At 42.3% G+C, this 23325-nt stretch overlaps 1 long non-coding RNA gene across 1 annotated transcript; it reads left to right on the top strand.

Moving 5' to 3' along the window:
- The first annotated feature begins 12600 nt into the window (after positions 1-12600).
- Positions 12601-21986, top strand: LOC121662401. The gene is made up of 3 exons (XR_006015281.1): positions 12601-12782; positions 16072-16197; positions 19914-21986. It is a non-coding gene; the product is annotated as an uncharacterized LOC121662401 (long non-coding RNA).
- The last annotated feature ends 1339 nt before the right edge of the window (positions 21987-23325 follow it).

The following is a 23325-nucleotide window of genomic DNA, read 5'->3' on the forward strand; positions in this document are numbered from 1 at the left end:
AATTAGGAGAAAGCAAAGCAGGCACAACACTTAAAAGAATATAAAGAAGTTTAACAGACCTAAAAGAAAGAAAAAAAAAAGTCAGACTAAACCTTCAGAACACTTCTTTGTCCCCCATCTTTCTCCCTTCTCCCACTGACAATGTAAAAAGACAATCCTTGAGATTTTCAGTCAGTTTACCACCTCCATAATAATCTTTTTCAGTTCATTTAGAGAGAGGAGTCTCTCTTGCTCATGCTATGGAGACATCTCCACAAGAAACAGTTCTCTCATGGCTTCAATGTCACAGCCAGACAGCTACCCAGGATGGTTCTCTGCTCACATGTGAAAGTCCCTTCCCTTGTCTTACAGCTTTCCCCACAACTGCTTTCGAGGGTTCAGTCTTGAGCTGATGGGGTACCATTTTAAGGTTGAGCTGTTCAGAAGCAAAGGTTCTCTTCACCCATCTCTGGGAGCATCTTCATCTCGAGGAACAGAGAGGTCTTCTTCTTCCCTGGGAGCAAGGGTCTTCATCACTTTCATCTCCCTCTGTTCAAGCTTCTCATCAAACCACAGCTACTTCATCATTTGCTTATTTCAGCACAGGTACTTTTGCTCACAATTGCAGTTTGAACGCTCCACCCCCCCATGCTTTCATGAAATTACAACAGGTACTCTGATGTGTCATAGTCCATCACCATAGCTTTACAACAGAATTTCAGCTTCTAGGCTTGAAGCATCTCCTCTTTCTCCTCTCTCAGAGTTTCAGCTCTTCTTTCTTCACTGACTTTGGTGTCTCTATGGTGTTTTCTTCACTTGCCTCCACCTCTCTTCTTCCTCCGACTTGGGAGAGGATTGATGTCTGCAGGCGTCATCATTCCCTCTGCAGGAGGGAGCTTACAGCCCTACAAGGGTTAATGTCACCCGGCCCCGCAGCTGGAATTCCCTTATCGCTGTTGGTCACCTGCTCTTTGCCGGGCAGCGGCCTGAGGTGAATTTCGGCCGCACTGGAGGGGTGAGGGCCGGCCTGGCCGAGCCGCGCCGCGGGGCCGCCCGCACGGAGCAGGGCCGCGGTGGAACAGGGCCCCGTGGCTCCGGGGTGGCTGTGTCCCGGCCAGCCCGGCCCGCACTGAGGGGCTGCAGCTGAGATCTCAGCCAAGCCGTGACGCGGGCCCCCAGTTACCTGTCTGAAAGCCAGAAGCAAGAGAGCTTTCCCGGGCTTTGTTCGTTCTTAAATGTGGATCACAGAGGTGTGTCAAGCTTCTCAAGTGGCTTAACAAAGTTGCCAATATTCAAACTGGCCAGTTGATTGGTTCTATTGGGTCTAGAGGAAGCTGTAAGCACCTCTTTGCAAAGAATCACTTCTGTGGCTGATGGAGCCCTCTTTAACTAAAAACCCAAACTATGCTAAGCCATGACAATACTCAGAGTATCTGAGTATCTCAGGTCGATGCTACTCAGTTTATTTACACTTTACTTTTGTGAGTAATGTAGCATGGTAGGACTCCATGCGCAGCAGGTAAGGAAGGGATGGATATTTCTGAACAGGGAGACAAAAACTTCATATCTTGGGTGAAATGCGGTCTTTAAACTCATCATTACAAGGAGCTGCCAGAAGTGTGTGTCCTCTAAGTGAGGACTCAGTCTCTACCTCTGCAGATCCTGATCTCAGAATCCTCTGGCCTAGAACAGGACCTATGTCTTTTTGAAGGATATACAAGGTCCCACTAATTTTGGTATGGGAAATGCCAGCCATGCTTTCCATACTACATTTGACTGCTAATGACATTTCCTAGTGAGATGGGGGGAATCAAGTTTAGTGAAACTCAACTGGAGCATTAGGAAGACATTAGCAAATTACTCATGCTCTATACATCTTTTTGGAAGTGAAATTAACTCAGCTTTTTCCAGCTTTCTCTGAGATGCCATATTTTCTGAGCCTCTCTGGATTTTTCGGTTTTTCTTCATCTTTCTTGGGCTCTGGAATCTCCCTGGAAAAGTGTGGAGCTGTATTTTCCCCACTGCTTTTCCTATTAAAGGTCTGCCCCTTCCATGTAGGCAACCCCTTCCCCTGCCCCTAGCCCTGGCCACTCCCTTGGGTTCTCTCCTGTACCCCAACTCCACCCCTGTGCTCTGAGAAAACCCCCCTGTGCCCTGATCATGGGGTCTCTCTCGGTCACTCTGCCTCTGGGAACTGGTGGACCAACATGTAGCAATAAAGTTTCTCAATGGAGAGACCCTTCCCGCCTCCTTTACTATCACCGTGTTGCAGGGCCCAGCTAGCCGGAGCAGGAGCTCGGGGCCATCCAAAAGGACTATGGGAGGGCGGAATGGCTGCCCTGCCCTAAGCAGCCCCGCTGTGGTCTCTGGGAAGGTTGCAGCTTGCTAAACCAAACCAAGCATTGCAACAGAAAAGTACTGACTTATCCAGTTAACACAACTTAGAAATGGACCAGAAGAATGTAATTGCCTCTCAGATATAGCAATGTAGTCTTAATATACATCAGTGCCAAGCTGCATCTCTCTGACATAAATAAACTTAATTTTTTTTCCAATATAACTCAGAATCCTTTTCTGTCTTTCTGTTGACTAACTGATACTTCCCCATTTATTTGCTTATTTAACTCTTCCTTCATTATTTTTGGAATCCGTTATTGTGTTTGCTGTCATCAGAGCCAGTGACTAGCTCTTCTGTTGGGATCATGGCTCCTGAGGCCAGATGGCTGGTATAAACGTTCCTCTTACTTTTGGATGGGTACAACTTTTGCAGGTTGCATTATTCAAGTTGATAATTAAAATACTGAGAAGAATGGGATCAGAGTGTCACCCAGTGGGGTCTCATAGACTTCTACCCTTTTAATTTAACAGCTTATCAATGGGAACTTCTGTTTCAAGACACATTTTGAAACAGCTCTAGTCTCATCTCAAAGTGCTTGTATGTATCCGAATGCACACTCTGGAAGGAAAGCTTAGCATCAGGTTTCTGGGCTCAACTCCTTCCTCATCTCTGCAGACTTAGATGACACTATTGGAAAGAGACGCTTTTGGAACAGGGATTATCTCTCATCTTTCATTAAGGAGTCTTTGCAGTTTCATCTACAGCACTTTCCATGTGTCACTGAAAGAGTCTTGAATTGAAAGAGTCAAGATATAAAATAGCTAGATGGGTGAGCTTAGTGCAGACCTGTACATTTTTGTGTTCCCTTGTCATGCATCTTTTTTCTGGCAAATATTTAGCAGAATTCAGTAGAGAATATGTTGTTATACCAATGAGTGAAAGAACTTCAGTGACAGTGGGAAAGGTCCTTAAACCAGACAGAACATGTATGGGTCTGACTTTGCTCTTCTTCTGAAGCACAACTGTAGGCCTTGAAAAGATAACATCAGTAAGCTAGTTCACAGTTTCATGCATAAGTTTGGTCCTCTGACGTTCTATGTAATTCTCATATTTAAACATTTTTCATGATCCTACAATGCAAAAATCTTTGTCCTTCTCCTCAAATTCAGGTAAGATTTTGTCATCCTTCCACTTTGTGAGAACAAAGAAAGCAATGAGAGCTCATCAGAACAAAGGGAATGGAAAGGGAACTGTTTAGAATATAACTAGAAAAGTAACATTGTCTATAGCTTCTGCTAATACTGTAATATGGAAATCACAGTGTGCTTCAAAGAAGCATGTTTTCCAAATTTCAGTTTGCATAAGGGTTGTTGTCATAGGCTCTTAGAAAAAAAACAAACGACAGTTAGCAATTTGAAAAGAATGCAGTATTTTTATATTGTATTGTATGTTTCTTTCATATCAGAATTATAGGGTTTTACAAGCTGGTTGAAGAGAAAAATGTACACAATGCTGTTCTTCAAATAAAACTAACAAGAATACTTGTGATGGGTCGAGGTTTGGGCAAGCTCTCAGTATGAGTAGAGGTAGGCAAAAGAAGCTTATGGATAATTGGTTATACTCTTACTGTGCTTCAAGTGTTTCTGTCTTTCCTTTTAGCTCTCTTGTTTGGTTTAAAGTGGACTTTTTTTTTTGCAGTTTTCTCAACTTTATATGTATTACAGGAACTCAAAAGATTTTATCCATATCAGATAAAAATTACACCTCCTAAGGAGACTGACAGAAATGGCTGTGGAGCAGGAGTGGGTTTCAACAGTTAAGCTACAGGACTGAGAAACAATTACAGGCTTGGTTTAACTTGATTAGCATGATTATCAGGAGAAAGTTATAACAGATGAGATATTTGTATAAGCGACCGGGCTGCAGAGGGAACAGCAAATTAGTCAAACAAAGAACTGCTTAAATCAGATAGAACAAATGGGCTATACTAGTGGAAATACTTACACAGGATCCAAATCAGATCTCATTATTTTAGAAATTTTGCTGGCCCTTCTGCTAAATATTGTTTTAAGATGATACAAAATGGAGCATGTGAACAATGGGAAATAAAACTGTTCATTATTTTGGAAGTACTAAAAAGCAGGGTTAAAAGAGATGTCAGCAAGAGACCAATAGGGTGTGAAAGGTGGGAGCTCATACGGCACAGCATGCTGTGAAATTGAGACAGATAAGAGAAAGACCCACATTCCATTTATAGAAATGTGAAAACCATGAATTAATTTTTCTGAGCAATCGTGTATGTAAGTGACCAAATATAAACCAATCACATTTGGCAGTAATTATTAAGTAACTCTTAGTAATTATGCAGGTGTCCTCATCCTACACTAGCATGAAACTCTTTATTTCCTGGGAGTTTTTCCTCCTAGTAAAGTAAACAGCAATTCATTTAGAGACAATGTTGTTTGCTACAATTTTGGCCCATATTTATAAACAGTTTAGGCATCACTGGGGGTTTTGTTTTCATTTTTGGTGGTTTTTTTAATAAATCTTCTATACACTGACAGAAGGATTTTTAATGCTGAAGCAGATATTCCAGAGGTCAAAGGCATCATTGCTTTATGCAGATATAACAAGAACAGATTTGGAGTATTTGGAGGAAGATTGCCATGGGCCACATTCTGTAATGTTTAGCTCTGTAGAAGCAGCTGCTGAATAGTTGGAACAATGTTTTGTTTCTAAATGCTGTGATCTGATAAATATCTTCCAGTGGTGAAGTGTGAATGGTTGTGCTTTGTACACTAAACTCTCTAAAGGATGGTGTGTGTACACTCCTATTAACATATTGTAGGGTCTACAAATGACTTAAATGACGCCAGTAACCTCTCCACAGAAGGCTTCTGTATGTTAATATAAAATTAACTTAAACTCTTAACTTCAATTGGCATAAAAATGACACTATGCAATACTTACCTCTGTCTAATCAGTGGTTTTGCATTTCTAGGGCAGAAATCAGGAAAAAAGTCATTTCCACACCACGATCCACCTCACAGAATCACAAAGTCACATAACAGCTACAAGAGCTGATGTTGGTGGGAGCAACTGGAGACTGTCTAATTCACTCTCTCATGTATGATCTGCTGGAATAGGTTGCCCAGTTTGTCTGTGACAGTTGGCAAGGTTGGAGCCTCCACAATCTCTCTGGGCAGCCTGTTTGTGTGCTCAACCCCAGCCAGAGCAAAAATGTGTGTTCTTACATATGTCTGTGCTCATTACCTCTTATCCTGTCACTGGGCACCACCAAGAGGAGTCAGTCTCCCTCTTCTTGATTCCCTCTGTTTTGTTATTTAAACATATTGGTACCGTCCCCCTGAGCCTTCACCTCTCTGGGCTGAACAGTCACAGCTCTTTCATACTTTTCTTGTACAAAAGATGCTCAGGTCCTTTAACTATCTGTCTGGTCCTTCATGGCTCATGGACAGCTTGTTGTCCACCAGGACCCCAGGTCCTTCTCCACAGAGCTGCTTTCCAGTATGTCACCCTAGCCTGTGCTGGTGCCTGGGGTTATTCTTCCCCAGGTGCAGGACCCTGCATTGCCCTTGGTTGAATTTCAGATAGTTCTTCTCTGCCCAGCTCTCCAACCTACTGGGGTCCTTCTGAAGGGCTGCAGAGCCCTCTGGGGTGTTGGTCATCAGGCGAACTTGGTGAGGAGGAATTCTGTCTTCGGCCTTCTGGCAGCTCTTGTCCTTGAACCCTCCTGAGGGCCCACTGCAGGCTCATGGTCCGGTTGCTGTCCATCTGGACCCCTGGGTCCTTCTGTGTGGTCCTGCTATCCAGCTGGTTGCCCCAGAGCATGTGAATCTTTTCCTCTCCATGGGCAGGACTTTGCATTTTCCCTTCTTGCCCTACATCAGATTGTTGTTGGTCCAGTTTTCCAGTTCCCTATGAATTGTGACATAATCACCTGATTTATCAGTCGTCCCTGGCAGCTTACAATAGTGGCATTTCTTATGGATTTAATACTAGCCTACTGCATGCATAATAAGTTTTTATTTGTCTTCTTGCTTGCTCTTCTGGGGAAGGGGGACTGTCATTTTCTGTTTAACACTTATTCAGATTATCCTTTCACTGGGAAAACACACATCTTTTTATAATTTGGAAACATTAAATATAATTTTATTCAGAAAACATAACTGAATTAAAATACTAGGGTTAAGAATCAGTCCTATATTATATTTCTCTCCCAAAACTTTCTTCTAGCCTTAATTTTTAAGGGTTTTTTTATTTTTAACTAACTGCAGTGTAATTTTGCTTTTGCCTAAGCATGTTTTTTTTCTGCTTGCTTACCTTCTTCAACAGAAAAAAAATTATTTCCTATACAAAGCCTGAATCTAAGAGAGATTTCCTACCACTAACGTCTCCAATGACTTAGTTATACTGACAAAATTTTTTCCTGTGCTGCAGCTTTGCTTAATGCAGGAGAGAACAAGTCCAGCAGTGTGAGAGACCATAAGGCATACCTCAACCCTATTCCATGCATCAGTTAAGACAATGTAAGAAACTACACTTGGAGGTTTGCTGATAGCCAGATAGTGCTGCACAGGAAGCATGCTGCTTGGTTGTGAATTTCAACGACTTGGTAGTTATCTCAAGAACTTATCTGAGGTAATTATTTCTATTCCAAGTTACCATCACTTGGTTAGATGTCTGTAAAGACATAGCGACATGGCCAAAACACAGCTGAATAATCCAAGGATCCCCTTTGTTGACTCCTTTACACCCAGTATCAGAGACTGTGTTTTTAATTCACTGTGTCATAGTGATTATTGAGATACTTAGAGATATTTTCATTATCTTACTTCTTCAGTTTAGCACTGATTTTGTAAATATTATTATCTGTATCTATTTTAATGGGTCTGGATTTGTAGGGGAGCATTCCTGGAACATATTTTCAGGGACTGATAGACTACAATCCATGTTTCTCATTAGCTGAACACTGTCCCAAATAGGATATTTTAGGGAACATTTGCCACAGGCACTTGGCATCCAGCCACTCGCTGTGGAAACTAAGATAGTTTACTAAGGGGTCAACTCCTGCCATGCTGCTAGAGATGCCTGGGATATTCCTGGGCTAACTTACAAGGATGAGTGCAGCCTTCTGGCCTGATTTGAACACTGAGCAGTCTCACTGTATCTGTTACACCTACCTGTATACATAAAGTTGAAGACTCCAGTGGATATTTGCCAGCGTGGCGCTACAGTGTGGGTGACTAAAGCCATGCCATTTGTTTTCTAATGACGAGCCATAAAGCATTATCTTTTAGCCTCTAACACATCTTCAGGAAGATTTTAATTTAACCCATATGTCACTGTTCTGTGGGTTCTTTTCCTGATGCTGGGATGCAAAGGGAAGTCAGGGTCTACAGCATCTAACTCTGCTTTTATTCACAGGCCAGCAAGCTTTACATCTCCTTCAAATATTTATCACTGATAATTTACTGAGGATCCTGCAGCTTCTTTTCTCTGGTGACTCCAATTTCTGTTCCTGTTAAAAGCTTTGACATTTAAAAACAAACAACAGGAGGATACCTATTGTGGAATCACATGCAAAGGTACCTCTTGTTTTCTGACTTTGGGTTGATTCCTGGAAACTTTCTTCTCTCTGAATGCCTGTAGAGCTTCTATTGCTAAGATCTTGTAGTGGATAGCTCTGCTCCACTCTGCTTTTCTTGCCTGAAATTAGGAGAGGGATAACCCGTGCTCTCTGAAGTGGATGTTAGCAGATTAGAGGAATGGAAGGACCTTCTCCAAGGAAATTTGTCACCTGGCGAAGGCTGCAGACCTCCCTGAATGAAATGTAATTGCACATCATTCATAGTTCACTGGTAAAAGTGATGCCTGTCTACCTAACCTCACCCCAGTAGTGTTGTTCCTGCAGCAGGTTTGCCTTAACCACCAAGATACCCTCATTGCTGTTGCACAGCCAGCACTGACAGAATTCCTGTGTACTTGAGTGCCTCTCTCTGTTTCATTTCCCACATGCAACTTCTGACAACACTCTACTTCCTAGCACCCTCTCCACCCTCCATCCTGCCTGGCCATTTGTGCCCAGACTACAGTTTCCTACAAGGCTCATGTCCTGATCTGGTACTCTGTAGTTTCAGCATGTTAAACTTTTGGCATGTGCCATTTCCCTGGCACATTTCACACTCCTTGTGAACCATTTCAAAGCTCATATGCACTGACCTGCAGTGGATTGGAGCACATATGCACCACATTAAATTGTGATCTCTGCCTATCCACATTCTGTGACATCTCACATGCTTTCCTGATTGATGCTGTAATTTGAAAGAACAAGGAAGGAATTTCAGTCCTCTCCACAGATTTCCCTCTACATTTCCATTTATGATGCATGAGTTCCCAAAAGGGGCAGCTTAAAACAATGAAAGAAGCAACAGAAAGATGTCATAAACATCTAGGAATGGGGCAGATTAGGATACTGGTTGCCAGTGAATGCTTTGCATTTACCTGAGTTACTTAATTTTAATTCAGTTGTTCAGCTGCTCTTGCAGAGACTGAGGATATTGTATGCAATATTCTTTGTTGCAGTGGGGATCCTGCAACACGCATATATCAAACCAGGAGTCCCGTGGAAAGGAAATATATATGGACAGACAGATTCTTGCTAGATGTTTCAGAGATGTTTATTTCTCCAGCCGCATGGCCGGAGCTCTGCCGAGGAACTGTTCCAGTCACGGGACCAAGGGTCCTTCTGCCCGCGCAGGGAACACAAACCAACCCATGGGAACGAGGCTGAGCAGGGGCAGGGAAACCCCGTGTCTGTGCCCTCAGGGCCCCTCTCCCAGGGCTACACGGCGGGGGAGGGACCCCAACACCTCACCCGTTTTATTTTAATAAAAGGAGAATGAAAACAACTGGATAAACATTACAAGAACAGTTTCAAAACAAAACAAGCCACCCTCCTGAGTCTTTAAATGTCCAATCAGATTCTGTGGAACATCTTAGGGCTGACAGAAGGGAGACAGAATTCTCTGAGCATGCTTTGTGGGGAAACTGAGGCAGGAGAGGGTTTAACTTCTTCCCTCCCCCTTTTCATCCTCCACTCGGCATTGGAAAGGGATTTTTGGGGAAACAGTTGGCAAAAGCATGGTTTTGTGAGGGAAACCATGGATGAAAAAACGGATTGGGAATACACTGGGGGTAATAGGACATAGGGTAAAAGGGAAAGGTGGGATTAGGAAAGGGAGACTGTAGGGGGGACTTACAATGGAGATATTGTCTAACATGACTACGATTTTTTGCATATATACTGCCTTTTACAGGAACACCATCAGGCCCAGTGACCTGCGATGCTTGTAACCCTTTTCTATCTCGTATAATTTTGAATTGCACCACCTCTCCATCTCCCAAGCTTGGGATGTATTTTTCAGGGTTATTCTTTTTAATAGCAGTTCTATGCACGAATATGTCTTGCTGGTTGTCACACCTTGTTATAAAACCATAATTTTGCTTAACATTATACCATTTTACTATCCCTAAGATCTTAGTTATTATGATCTTTTCCTTTTTCCGAGTGGCTGCTGTTTTCTGTCTCGCTGCGTCTTTGCTCTCTCCTTCAGTCGCTCCCGTGTTGGAGTTGTCGGGGCTGCTGGTGCCTGCGGGCTCTTCCCGGGGTCGCGTTCGGGGCTGTGCGGGCCGGGCCGGGCCGCGCCGCTCAGTTCTCCGCGCGTCGCCTCCTCTGGTCGCAGCTTCGCTGCTGATGCCGGGTGCTGCACCCACGTCTCGGCCGGGCCCCCGAGCGATGACCCCCCCACGCCCTGCTCCAGCGCGCGTCTCGGCTGGGCGCGGCTCCGTTCCACCGCCACCGCCGCCCCCGCGCCGCCCCTCTCGGTCGGGCGTTCCCGGGGCTCGCTCCACCACGCGCTGCGCGGGGCCGGGCGGGCACCGCCGGGTCCCGCCGCTCCCGCCGCGCCTCGCTCCGCCACCGACACTGCGGCTCGCGTGGCTCCGCCCGCGCGCGGGAACTGCCTCGCTGCTGCTCGCAGAGCGCTCGGTGCACGTGGCCTGGGCCGCACGGTCCCTGCGCCAGGCTTCCCTTCGCCAAGACACAGCTGACATTGCTCAACAGTCTCGGTAACTAAATAATATTCACGAAAATATTCTTCCATCGGCATATATTTTGACTCAAATACTAACTGTGTCCAAATGGTTTTCCAAAAGCCCTTGGTAAAAATTAAATCCCAAGAAACATAGAAAAAGTTCTTAAACAACCATGCCAGGAAGTGTTTCAGTTCTTTCTGAGCTTGAATCAAGCTAAAATTTACAAATCGTTGTTCAAGAATCGTTTTAAGTTTAAGATAAATGTCCATATGCGGCTCTGAGAGCCAAGAGTCTTCCCACTGTTCCTCCATAGTTTAGATATGGAATAGCAAAGCAAAACCAAGAAGAGGAATCCAAAGTTTCCAGGGTTTACTCACACAAATCAGTCGCTTAGGGATCGGGGATCGTTCTGCCTGCATTCCCCACCATTTGTTGCAGTGGGGATACTGCAACACGCATATATCAAACCAGGAGTCCCGTGGAAAGGAAATATATATGGACAGACAGATTCTTGCTAGATGTTTCAGAGATGTTTATTTCTCCAGCCGCATGGCCGGAGCTCTGCCGAGGAACTGTTCCAGTCACGGGACCAAGGGTCCTTCTGCCCGCGCAGGGAACACAAACCAACCCATGGGAACGAGGCTGAGCAGGGACAGGGAAGCCCCGTGTCTGTGCCCTCAGGGCCCCTCTCCCAGGGCTACACGGTGGGGGAGGGACCCCAACAATTCTTCCTTTCACCAGCAGCTCAGAGTCACAGCAACATTATCTGACCATCTTTGCTTTTAGGGCTTCCTTTGGGGATTTTATGCTTTACAGTTTGGGCATACACTTTAGGAATACCTGCCACATCGTGTACCTGAACATGGCTATTCTGGCTATTCCTGCCTTGTGGAAGTCTGTTCTAGACTAGGGAAAGGAACGTAGGATTTCTGTGGTATGGGTCACTTCTTCTGTGACAAGGCAGTGGGTATGAGTTGAATTCAAACAAGGCAGTGGTTTATGGAATGACCCAAAGCAGAGCAGAGCACCAAAAGACAGCTGCTCAGAGTCCAGAGAGAAGAATCAGTATGGGGCAGGAATGAGACGTCTGTCTCTGGGTTACAGTGACACACTTTTGTCTCTGCACGAATGCATTAAGGGTACTTGTCAGACTTCCTACTCTGATCATCTCATTAACCGGTTCTCCCCAGAAAGAAACTGTGTTCTTCAGGCGGGCTTGGAAATGTGACTTTCTTATGGCACATATTGCTAGAGTCACCAAGAAACCTTGCTTAGGCTTCATAGACATCTCCCTCACCATTTTGGAGTTTAGAAATAGAATGATTGTTTCCAATTTTATTCCATTTATCAGGACATGAGAGTTTCAATCTGGTTGTCAGAAACTTAAATGGATTAAGAATCGTTTTTGAAGTCAAAAATTATTACAGTCCCACACCTTTGTGAGAGAAAAGAATCAGGATACTTGAGGGAAATGGATTTGTTAGGATGGGAAAAAGACATCTTTGCTGGTGATTCACACTATAATGATGTCTGACTCTTTTATTCTGAGCAGGAGCTACACAGACATGTTTTTACTACCTATTGAAGAGATTCAGTTAGGACGTATCAGCACAGCTAGGACTTATTTGTCTCTTTTTCTGTGTTCCCTCAGACACAATTTTCTAGGTTTCACATTTTACGAACAAATTTTTCCTGTGAGTCAAGACAATACTTAAGCAAGAGGTGAGCTACTAAAGACAATATGCAGTCATGTTACAGGATCATGTATTGGGCAGGTTTGTAAAAGATTGGGACTTTCAGATTCCTTAAAGGACATCAAACAGAATATAATTTTATTTGTATGGGATGAAAACTGGCTGACCTATGGCAATATTTATGCTATTTAGTCACTGTAAATTTGTGATCTCTGATGGGGAAGAAGGGCAACTCTTAGGCAGGCCATGTTGCTGGACATGCCATAAATCTCTTCTCTTTTTCGGGTAATAGCATGCAGTGAGAACAGAGTTCAAAGTGGGTGATGCTCTTGGAAGTGAATAGTAGAAAATCTGCTATTCTCTAAACCAGAAACTTTCCAAGCCTGATTTCCGCAGTCAGCCTGCAAGGTCTTCTGTGCCAAGTGTCTTACTGCCAATGAAAACTAGCATTTTCTATAGGAAATCTTCTGATAATCATATTTACTCTTTTCCCCATTAAATCTAGTGTAATTTGACCAAGCACAATGCAGCCTTCCAAGAGCTACTAACTGCAATTCTTCCACTATCATTCACTGAATTTCAGATGGATGAGATTATTGCACTGGCCAAGAAAAAATATTTAAGACTTGCACTGGATTTCCAGCCTGAATGGGGTAAGCCTGGGATGGCAACCTGCCTAGAGACATTATCCATAACTAGGTGTTTATTATTTTTCTTGATGTGTTCATATGCTTCCAGGTAAACACAAATGTTAAAATGTTAAAATGAATAGTTAATCAGAGGAACTACTAGCCATAACAACAAGAATACTGTGATAGCAACAACGGTTTTGTGATGGAGCACTAATGTCTCCTGTCTCCTCTGTTTGTGTAGACTGTTCAAAGAGTAAGAACTATCTCTTCCTCACATTTACCAATCTGCTCCAGGTGGGGACTCTGAAGGAATGGAGTGAAAGTAATATCAAAGAAATTATTCAAAATTTGTTCATGAAGAAAACAAGCTTCAGAGGGACAGGGGATGTTCTGACTCACTTTCCTTCCCAGCAGCTTTTCCATAATTCAAATGTCATAGGCTAGATCAGTATATCTACAATGAGCTCTTCAGTCTCTTCTTTCAAGGATCTTGCCTCTTCCAAAAGGGAGGTGTGACAGTTTCAAGTGGAATGGTTCTTGCAGGTGATTTTCTTTAAAAGGTTGAAGAAAATCCAACAAAACCAGAACATAATAAACCTCAGTTACCCCATGAAGAGAATAAACTAGTCTTTGGTCTTTTTTTGACTTTCTGGAAGAAGACAAAAAGACCAGGGCTATCTCATCAGATATCCTGGCAGTTGCTACAAGACTGTACAGTTTGACTGCATCAGGAAAAGAAAGTCTAGTTTTACACATGGCTGAAAGTTTTGTTCTTCAAGTGTCTGAGTCGAGAAGGTGAAAGCGAACCAGAAAATAAAATTGTGGAACAGATCAGTTTGAAGCATCATAATGTTAGTTCCTACTCATTAGAGCAGTGAAAGCTTCAACAAATCTTTTACAAACTGAAGTCAGAGTATAATGAAATGTCATAGAACTCTGCAGGACTAAGAGAGGCTTTTCCAGAACAGTAGAATCCCTGAGAGGGAATCTATATTTGAAAAACAAAAAACAGGGATAAATGGCTTCTACTCTTTCTTTCTCTCTCTATAAAATTTCCCCTGAATGCCTGGGTTTTAGTCCAGCATCTAAATCACACATCAAAAAAAAAAAAAAATGAACCATTGCAAATTGTCTGGGGGTTTTTCCTGACTGAAGAAAAACAAGTGTTTTTTCTGTTGCACATTAGCTGTAATAATTTGCACTTTTTTAAGAAGTGGTAGTGCAAAAGAAGTGAAGAGTAGATCTCATTTTTTTCAGGATATTACACATTAGAAGTCTTTATGAGAAGTAGGGGGACTCATATGCCTTCATCAAAGGAAGACAAACTGCCTTGCACAGTGTAGTCAACATCCTAGGTTCCAGTTAAAAAGGAGGTAACACCATTGCTGTGGAGTTAAGATTTGGAACTTCAGTTTACTGCAGATCCTTGGTTTCTTGGCTATTCTAGCAAGATAGCAGAATGATATGGGTCAGAGGATGCCTTTTTGTTATGAAGAAAAAGCAAAGAATCCTGGGCCTGTTTTTACACAGATGGACTTTGTCATGACTTTGGCAAGGACCCTTTGGGCCTGTTACTAATGGGTTTGAATTAAATGGGTTTGCATCACTGAACTAACAGCATGAGGTATTCTTCCATTCTGTTTTATAACTGACAGTAGACAATCTCTCCACTCATAGCAGAGTCTGAAAAACCAAGATATCCCAGTGCATTTCCTGTTGGACTGTGAATGTCTGCAAAGTTGGAGACTTCACAATCTGTCTGGGCAGCCCATTCCACTCTTTGATCATCCTCATAAATAAATTTATTTTTTCTTATGCTTTAATGAAATTTCTCATGTTTCGGCTTGCTCCCATTACCTCTGATTCTGTCACTGGGTAACACCGAGAATTTTCAGGCTCCCTCTTCTTTATTCCCTTCACTCAACTATTTACACACATTGGTAATGCTCTCCTGAGCCTTCATTTCTCTGGGCTGAACAGTCACAGTTCTCTCATCCTCTTCTTGTACAAGAGATGCTCCAGTGCCTTCATTGAACTTTCTTCAGAAAGCAAATGTCTCTGTTGTACTGGGGAATGTGGAATTGAACCCCCATATTCCAGTCATGGCTTCAACACTGCTGAGAGAAAGAAGGGAAGGATCTCATCCCTTGCCCTGCTGACAGTTCTGTTCCTTGTGCAGTCCAGGCTGCTGGTGGCCTGAGGGTTCACGGCTGGCTCACGGTCAGCTTGCTATCCACCAGGACCCCCAGGTCCTTCTCTGCAATGGTGCTGTCCAGCAGCTCCCACCATTTGAATCCCTGATCCCTTCTTTCTTCTTCTCAAATGTCAAACACAGTGAAGCACCCACCCTTGTTCATTCCTCAGTTATGCAAATTGTGAAGTTATAACACTCCTGGACTCTTGTTCATAGTTAGGTCACCATACTTTATGTGGTAGCTCCCCCTTAACTCCTTAAAAGAAAGAAAGTAAGATAATGGGTTGGATACGGCTATTTGTATTTGTGTCACTATTGAAAAATGAACAATTTCTACGGATAAAAAAGCAAAAATATGTTATCCCAGAAAGAGACAAAGCCCATACTGATAAATCCTCTTTCTTGAATTGATATTATTTCCTATCTTTCGTATTTTAGGCAGAAACTGATAGAAAAGACACTGTCAAGTTATTAATCATCTCTCATGTTACTTAGAATGAATGTTTCATGTTTAGTCACAATTGTTTTGCATTTCAAGGACCTTTTTGATGAAAATTAGAAAACAAATTCTCTGAATCTCTGATTCTTTCTCTTTTCAAAGTGATTTTCTTCATTACAAGGTCACACCCACAGTGCTGTATCAAGCCCCTAATTATGGCCCTGATTTAATTCATCTACAGAGGAACAGGGCACTCTGTCATGAGTAATTTCAGAACCTTGGAGTTACACAAACTCCAACAATGCATTTATAGATGCTCAGTTCTTTGAGCATCTCACCAACAGTCAGGTAATATCCCACACAATATGCTATGCATTACTAGTTGTGCGGTTGTGGACCAAAAATTGGTCTCTGCTCCTGAGACCTGCCAGTGAAAATTGCAAGGACACACCAATATGGACTTGTCCACCTTTGTACGTTTGAGGGAGTAACTTGTTTCTGGCAGAGACTGGGGAATTGTAATAGAATTCTGTTGTTTTGTTTTCCATCTCAAATGCAACTGTGTGAAACATGTTCTTACATAGTTTTCCTGCTTATATCTACCCATCTGAGCCTGCATATGATGTTTAGGCTGCAGGATTCCCTGCTACTCTAATAACCACTTTTTTGCAACTCAGAATATGCACTGAGAGGATTTCCCACACCGATCCAAGATGGATTGCAGGAGGAGAACTAGTGCGAAGATGCAAGTATTGTCTTCATCAGCTGTTGTCAAGGTCATTTTTGGTCTTCCTCCTAACCAGGTGAAATTTCTACCCTCCTTATACACAGCCCAATATTTTCCTCCTACAGTTCTTTACATATAGCATGATCTAGACAGAGACTTAAGCAATAAAGTCATATATGTGGTAGCATGTACTTCATAAAGATTATTAGCATATGATACATTTTAATATTTAAATAACCCTGAGTGAGGCAAAAGTTCATTTTGGTCTGTAGCATACTTCAATTTTCTGGTCATACAATTTTTTTAGTTCTGCTCAGCTCTTCAGAGACAGAAAGAGGACCATTCTGTCTCCACCAGACCAGGTCCTCCAGCTACGTCATATTTTCTCCATGTCAGTTATGTGTATCTCCACCTGTAAAGATAACACAGTGGTACACAGGACAGGTTGCAGATAGTAAGGCTTAGCCCTTTCCTGGGCCCTTGGTCTTCATCCCACATAGGGGTATTTCAGCAGTACAAGTGATTACACATCATAACCAACCTGAAATGTTACACTTTGGCCTTCTCCCAACTCCACTGTGAGAGGCTGAATGTTCACAAACTAAGAGGCATTTTAAATGCACTGTTCTTCCCTCTGGCAGAAAAGCTGTTCGTAATTACTGCCATTTCTTAAGTTAACGGCAACAGTATTCTGATGGGAGGTGTTCTTTCATCTGGCATTAGCCAAAGGAAATGACTTTACAGCTACATTAATTTACATATATATTAAGCTCATGACAAAGCAAATTATAAAGATAAAACACCATCATCATGTCTCTGCTTCCACTGCCTGTGCACTTCTTTCTTGTCCTTCAGTTTGACCATCAGGTCTCAACTCATCCATGGTGGTCTCTTGCCTGCCTTTCCTGGTTTCTTATACTTGGAGATGAAGGATGAGTGTAGCAAGATGGAAGCAGCTTAAAAAATGGGAAGAAAAAGATATTCATGTAAGCCATGACACAAGGCACTTTTCCAAAATGCATGTTATTTTTGCAGTTTGTCAGAACCACTCAGCACAGACATTAACTTAAAACTGCCTAATCTGCTTTCCTCCTTTGTTGATCATCCTTAGAGAAATAGCCTTGGTGTTGGTGCTCTCCTCTTAACACTTAGACCAATAATCAGTGGTCAGTCAGCTACTGTTCAGAGTGTACATACAGCCAGCACTGTAAAAGAAAAAGTATGTGCAAGGATGTGCCATGTGAGCATATGTCATGACATCCAGAATGCAAAGTAAATAAAGGGCACCAGAATAGAGTACATCTGTCCATCTGTCTGTCTATGTCCAAATTTGTAAATCAACCAAAGAGCAACTGCTGATTGGAAATTAGATTTGTAGGTCAAGAAAGAAACCTGCTTTAAGACCTGACTAAATTATTTTCTGTCAGTTGAATTAGATGAAACTCTTAAACCAAATCAATGGATGCTGAAGAGACACAGCAGCATTTGAAGAGGCCAGAGGCCATAGTGAATGTTTTGTAAGTCGTGCCAGTGCCTCAGATAATAATGAAAATAATCAAAGGCTTTTCAGCTAGAATAACTTTCTCCTCCAGGAAAAACACTACTGACAGAACTAATGGGCTTTAGAAAAGCGAACACAAGCCGGGACAGTGTATTTAAAGAAACTGTTGGTGAAAAACAATATAATTAGAACTCTGTGTTTGCTTTACAGTCACAAATTGTTACAATTTGCTTTGCTCTCTGGTTTCCTAGGAGGTAAAAGGAAGAGGAACAGGAATAAATCTCCCTCCAGGCCTTGCTATTTTAGCTGAGCCAGTCTTGATCAGACTTTGCTCTTTATAGTGAAGCTATCTCACCCATGGACATTAGAAGGGTGTATGACACCTGTTCTTTATTTAGAAAGAAGATATTTGGATTTATTATAATTTCATTTTAACTCCCTTCCTTTCTTCCTTCCTTCCTGCCTTCCTGCCTTCCTTCCTGCCTTCTTGCCTTCCTGCCTTCTTTCCTTCCTTCCTTCTCCATCTTTTGTCCTTTATTTCCTCTACATTTTCTTATGCCTAATCCCCAACCAGCACAAATGCTTATATGGATATAAATGCAAGCAGCTATTTAAACTCAATAATTCAGTTAGTTCCCCTTGGAAAAAATTAGCTCACACATTAGCATCTTTCCTAATCTAAAGAGTTGACAATGGATCCCTGTGCACTATCCCTCCTTCCCTCCTCAGAAAGGTACCACCTCCTTATGTCAGAGTGTATTGGGTCTGGCAGAGGTGGATTTCATTTTCACACAGCAGCCCTCACGGTGCTGTGCTTTGCATTAGTGGCTGGAAAGGTGTTGACAACACAGCAGTGCCTTGGCTGCTGCCGAGCAGTGCTGGCACAGCACCAGCCTCTCTCTCCAGTTCCACCCCACACAGGCCAGGAGGCTGGGGGTGGGCAGGATCGTGGGAGGGGACACGGCTGGGACAGCCAACTCAAACTCACCAAAGGGGTATTCCACATCACAGGATGTCTGTCCAGGTACAAAACCTAAGGGAAAGGGGGAGGAAGGTGTGGCATTCATTGCTCATGGTGTTTGCCTTTTGGAGCATCTGCTAACATGTATTGAAACCCTGCTTCCCAGGAAGTGGCCAGACATCGCTTGCTGGTGGGAAGTAGAAAATAAAATCCTTTGTGTTTTTTAATGTTCTGGTTTGGGTTTTTCTTTCTTTTTTCTGTGCTTGCATGCCCAAAAGATTTGCTTTAGCTTTATTTGTGCTTTTACAGTGCTGCGCTCTGTATTGGTAGGCAGCATGTACACCACACAGAGTGAATGCTCCTGGAGGTTGCCTACAAAAGAATATTCCTGATGCTTTTTTGTTCTCAGCAGAATTAACACAGAGGGTTTTTTTCCCCACAGGCTCTCGGAAATCTCCCTGAAAGTGGAAGTATTTGTTCCTCATGGCAGGAATCAGCCCCAGACAAAATGCAAGGGAAGCCTCTTCCTGATGCAAGGCCTGTAATACCATGTTTGTAAACATCCAGCTTTACATTCACCAAAAGGTGTCCTTTTAAAAAAATATCCAGTGAGTAGCTCTGAAGCTGTTAGGACATAATCAGAATCAGGACATAGGGTCACACAGAGACAAGAGTAGCCAATGGAAGCCTTATGTCTTTGGGAAAGGCAGTAAAATATGCTGTCTTTTTTACAAAATACAGGAAAATAGAAGTTACGCTCCTAAAAACAAAGAAGCACACTCACATGTGGTAAATGACTAAGTATTTATGAAGTAATTAATGAATCTTCCATTAAAGTAAAAACAAACCTTGAAACAGTAAAGACTAGTGTTTCAGCGTGGCCTTGAGGATGGGAATTGATACAAGTATTAAAATCATAAATAAAATCAATGTTGCAAGACACAAGACCCCAGCCTACTCTTACACCCAGAACAGTTTATCCATGGGTAATATATTTAACCTTATACAAGAGAAAAGGATTTCATTCATGAAACAAGCCAAAAAGAAGAAAGTATTAAATTGGAAGCTTGATCTCTCCCAGCCCCGGTATCAATCCACATGGAATAGAATCATAGTGTGCTGGGGGTTGGAGTGCACCTTTCCAGATCACCAGGTTCCTACCTCCCTGTCATAGGGGAAGTCTATAGATCTGCTAAATAACACTAACCAGGGAAAAAGTAATTTAATAACCAGATTTTTGTTTGTCGTTCAATTTTCTTTACTATAAGTGGGGGAAAGATTCTGCAACTTTTTATGTAAACCTCTTTCGATACGATTAATGTTTTCCCAGCTGCTATCTCAGCTTCTGAAGAGATTAAAATGCAAAGAATGATAACAGCATGGTTACATCAGCAGAACATTTATTGCCTTGAGAGAGGTGACACTGTGGCTGGGCTGGAGCTGCAATCAAGAAAATGGAGGTGGAACAAGCAGAGTCAAAGGCAAGTACAGGCAAATGTATGGCAAGGTTCTTCTGTCTATAGCTTGTGCTAGTTCAGGAAGGCCAGCAATGACATAGAAGTGTGGTTTTGTACAGTGCTTTATAATTGCTGTGGACATATGGTCCTAATGAGGAACACATCAACAACAAAGTATTATAACCTGCAATCATCTCTTTCCTTGCTCAACTGCTAAAACATCTGTGTTAGGTAAATGAATTTTTCTGCCTGACTGTGGATGCTAGAAAGCAATCAAAAGACATTCTTAATTTTACCTGAAAACCTCCTTTCTTCATTGGTAGGTAAACTGAGTAGATCAGTAAGCAAAAATCTGCATTATTTCACTGACATAAAAGTGGTTTCTGAGTTGTTTCAATGACCTGAGAAACTGGCCTATGCACCCACGTGAGGAATCCAAAGGTGTAGGGACCGGGAGAACCTCTTCAACAGTGAGAAGATGTTGTGGGTAGTTAGAATTGCTGTTGAAATGGTGAAAACAGTGTCTTCAGTTATACAAGAAGTCACCTAATTTTGGTGTTTCCAGAGTTATTTCATATTATTTCATATATCATATTATTTCATATTATCTCAACTGTATGCTATTTCATATTAGCTCAAATGAAGTGCTCAATGTAGTATTCTGGCTGACTCTTAGATCTGTGACAAGAAAAGGTAACGTATTTGTCTAAGTTAATAAAACTGGCAGGAAATTAGGAACTGAGTGTGACCTGTGGAAATGAATTGACTGCAGAAACCAATTGATATTAGCTGACTGCTAAACCAGGCTCAGCCAGCTGACATTTTACATTCAACTTACTCCTGTTAAAAAAATTTTGCCTTAAAACAGAAAGCTTGAGAAAGAAGGAATTGGAGGAAACAATGCAATGTGTAACAGCAGACATCTGCATTTCATTTCCACATTTTTCTTCAAGTAAAGAAGACTGTGTGTCACTCACCTGTGGCCAGTTCTCAGACCGAAGGCAAACATGAAAGTCTGATGGGAGGTAGATGTCTTCAGACTGAACAGAAATGTCACCTTGGAAGTAAAGGAGCTGTTTTCTAGCCTGCCAGCGGGCTAAACAAAGACAATTGAGATGAGAAATCTCTGAAATCACTTTAGCTGCATTGAGAAGTTTGGAAATATTGAGTAACCCAGAAGATTTCTTAGCAGTTGCAGAGGCAGTGGGAGAACACACAGCAGTGTGAGCAAAGGAGAGACCTTACAATGTTTCTAGCAGGTGCTCTTTTAAAGCCTTCAGCCTGTGACCACGTTGCAGCCTTCACAGCCTTTTTTCAGAACAAGGAACCTTTCAGAGCTCAGAGAAGTTGTTCAGAAATTAGCACCTTTCCAACGGCAAGATGCAGGAATTTTATGGAGAGGAGTCTGTTGGGGAGGCGAGTGGAAAGGTATTAACTGCAGTAAAGCCCACGGTTTGTGTGCCAGATCTCAGGAAGGCTGATGATCTTCATGCAGCACATGGCCTGCATCACATCAAGAGAGAACCTAATGCCTAAAGCATGGGGCAGCAGTCCAGAGGACATAAACTCTAATTTTGATTTGACTGGACATGTAGTCAAGGTCATGACTACATCTCCTGCTAGTCAGTGGTGGTATTCCTGCACGTCCTGAGAGTACATAGACAGTAAATTCCACAGTAGCGTGACAGCTCATGCATCCAGACTGCTGAGCCCATGACTTTTACCACTGTGCTAGTGCTGTGGTACTCACCTATTGTTCCTCCTTATGAACTCCTTTGAGAGTTAAGGAAACTGTTTTTCTCTTTTTACCTGAAAGAAAGTTGTACCAAGGTGGGTGTTGATCTATTTTCCTGGATAGCAAATGATAGGATGAGAGGAAAAAACGAGGTTGCGCAAGGGGAGGTTTAGATTGGATATCGGGAAATATTTCATCACTGAAAGATTTGTCAAGCATTGAACAGGCTGTCCAGGGGAGTGCTTGAGTCACCATCCCTGGAGGTATTTAAAAGCTGTGTAGATAGAGCACTAAGGGACATGGCTTCATCATGGACATGGCAGTGTTGGGTTAACAGTTTGACTGGATGATCCTAGAGGTCTTTTCCAACTTAAATGATTCTGTGACTCTGTGATTCTATGATGACTCATTTGCCACCATCTCAGATTGCTGGCATTTTTTCAAGTGCACGGTAAGTGAGTCTGCATCCAAAAGGCTCCTATTTTATGGACAAGAGATGGATGGAATGGAGCTGAATCTCAGGGCACAACCTAAGCTTTTCTCATGCAGATATAGAGCAGAGCTTTAAATGTGGGTATCTGAATTCAATTTAGTGTTTGAGCTGATGGCATTTTCAGCCTGACTGTATTTCTTCTTGTTTCTGATTCATTGAATTCTAGGAAAAATCTGGGAAGAAGAGGGTACTGAAAGCAGTTGAATGAACCTGACAATTAAGGTCAATTTATAAAAATCCCTTGAGGAGATGTGACAGAAGAGCTTTTTGTACCAAGCCTTTGGAAATGTATCATTTCCAATGACAAAGCTAAATGGACAAAATAGGAAGCTGGGATAAGATTGGAAGGCACAGCTGTGACATCTGTATGTGTGCACAGCTAAACACTTTGTACCAGCACTTTCAGAATGGAACTCATCACCTAACCCCTCTTCATGGTTGGACTCAATGATCTTAAAGGTCTCTTCTAATCTAAAATATTCTATGATTTATTTCTGGTCACTCACATGCCACTCCACTCATTTATCTCTTGATGCAAGTAAGTAAGCAATCCTAGCTTATCCCACTCACTAGGAAAACAGAATTGGTATTTACTCCCAGTTATCTCGAATTCACCATGAGAAATAAAATGAGATGAAGTACTGAATGTAGAAAAGCAAGGTCATGAGACTTTATGAATTCAAAACCCCATCCACAGATAGCACTGGATGCAAACTTACAATCTATCATCATTTCCCCACCTACCCCCCTGTTATTTCCTGCTTTAACAGATATTTTTCCAAGTAATTTTCATCTTCTTTCAAAATAATCTGGGTCTGTGTTGTGACTGCCTGTCTTAGTTCTGACTCCTTTTTGCACAGTTAAGGTCTTGTGCAAGTCTTCACTTCAGCATGTCATGAACTTTACAATATTATTCATGTACAGTGTCTGTGGTGATGGGAAGGCTTCTCAGGTACTGTCTGGTAACTTGCTTGAAGGTGGGTAGTTGACCCTGACTAATGCTAGCAATTGGCTTGAAGGCTCTAAACTGGTCCTTAAACCATATTTGCTGGGTTCA

The sequence above is a fragment of the Corvus kubaryi genome, unplaced genomic scaffold (genome assembly GCF_017639235.1).
Source record: "Corvus kubaryi isolate FWS band 111438036 unplaced genomic scaffold, C.kubaryi_AGA036_p1.0 37249, whole genome shotgun sequence".
Lineage (NCBI taxonomy): Eukaryota > Metazoa > Chordata > Aves > Passeriformes > Corvidae > Corvus > Corvus kubaryi.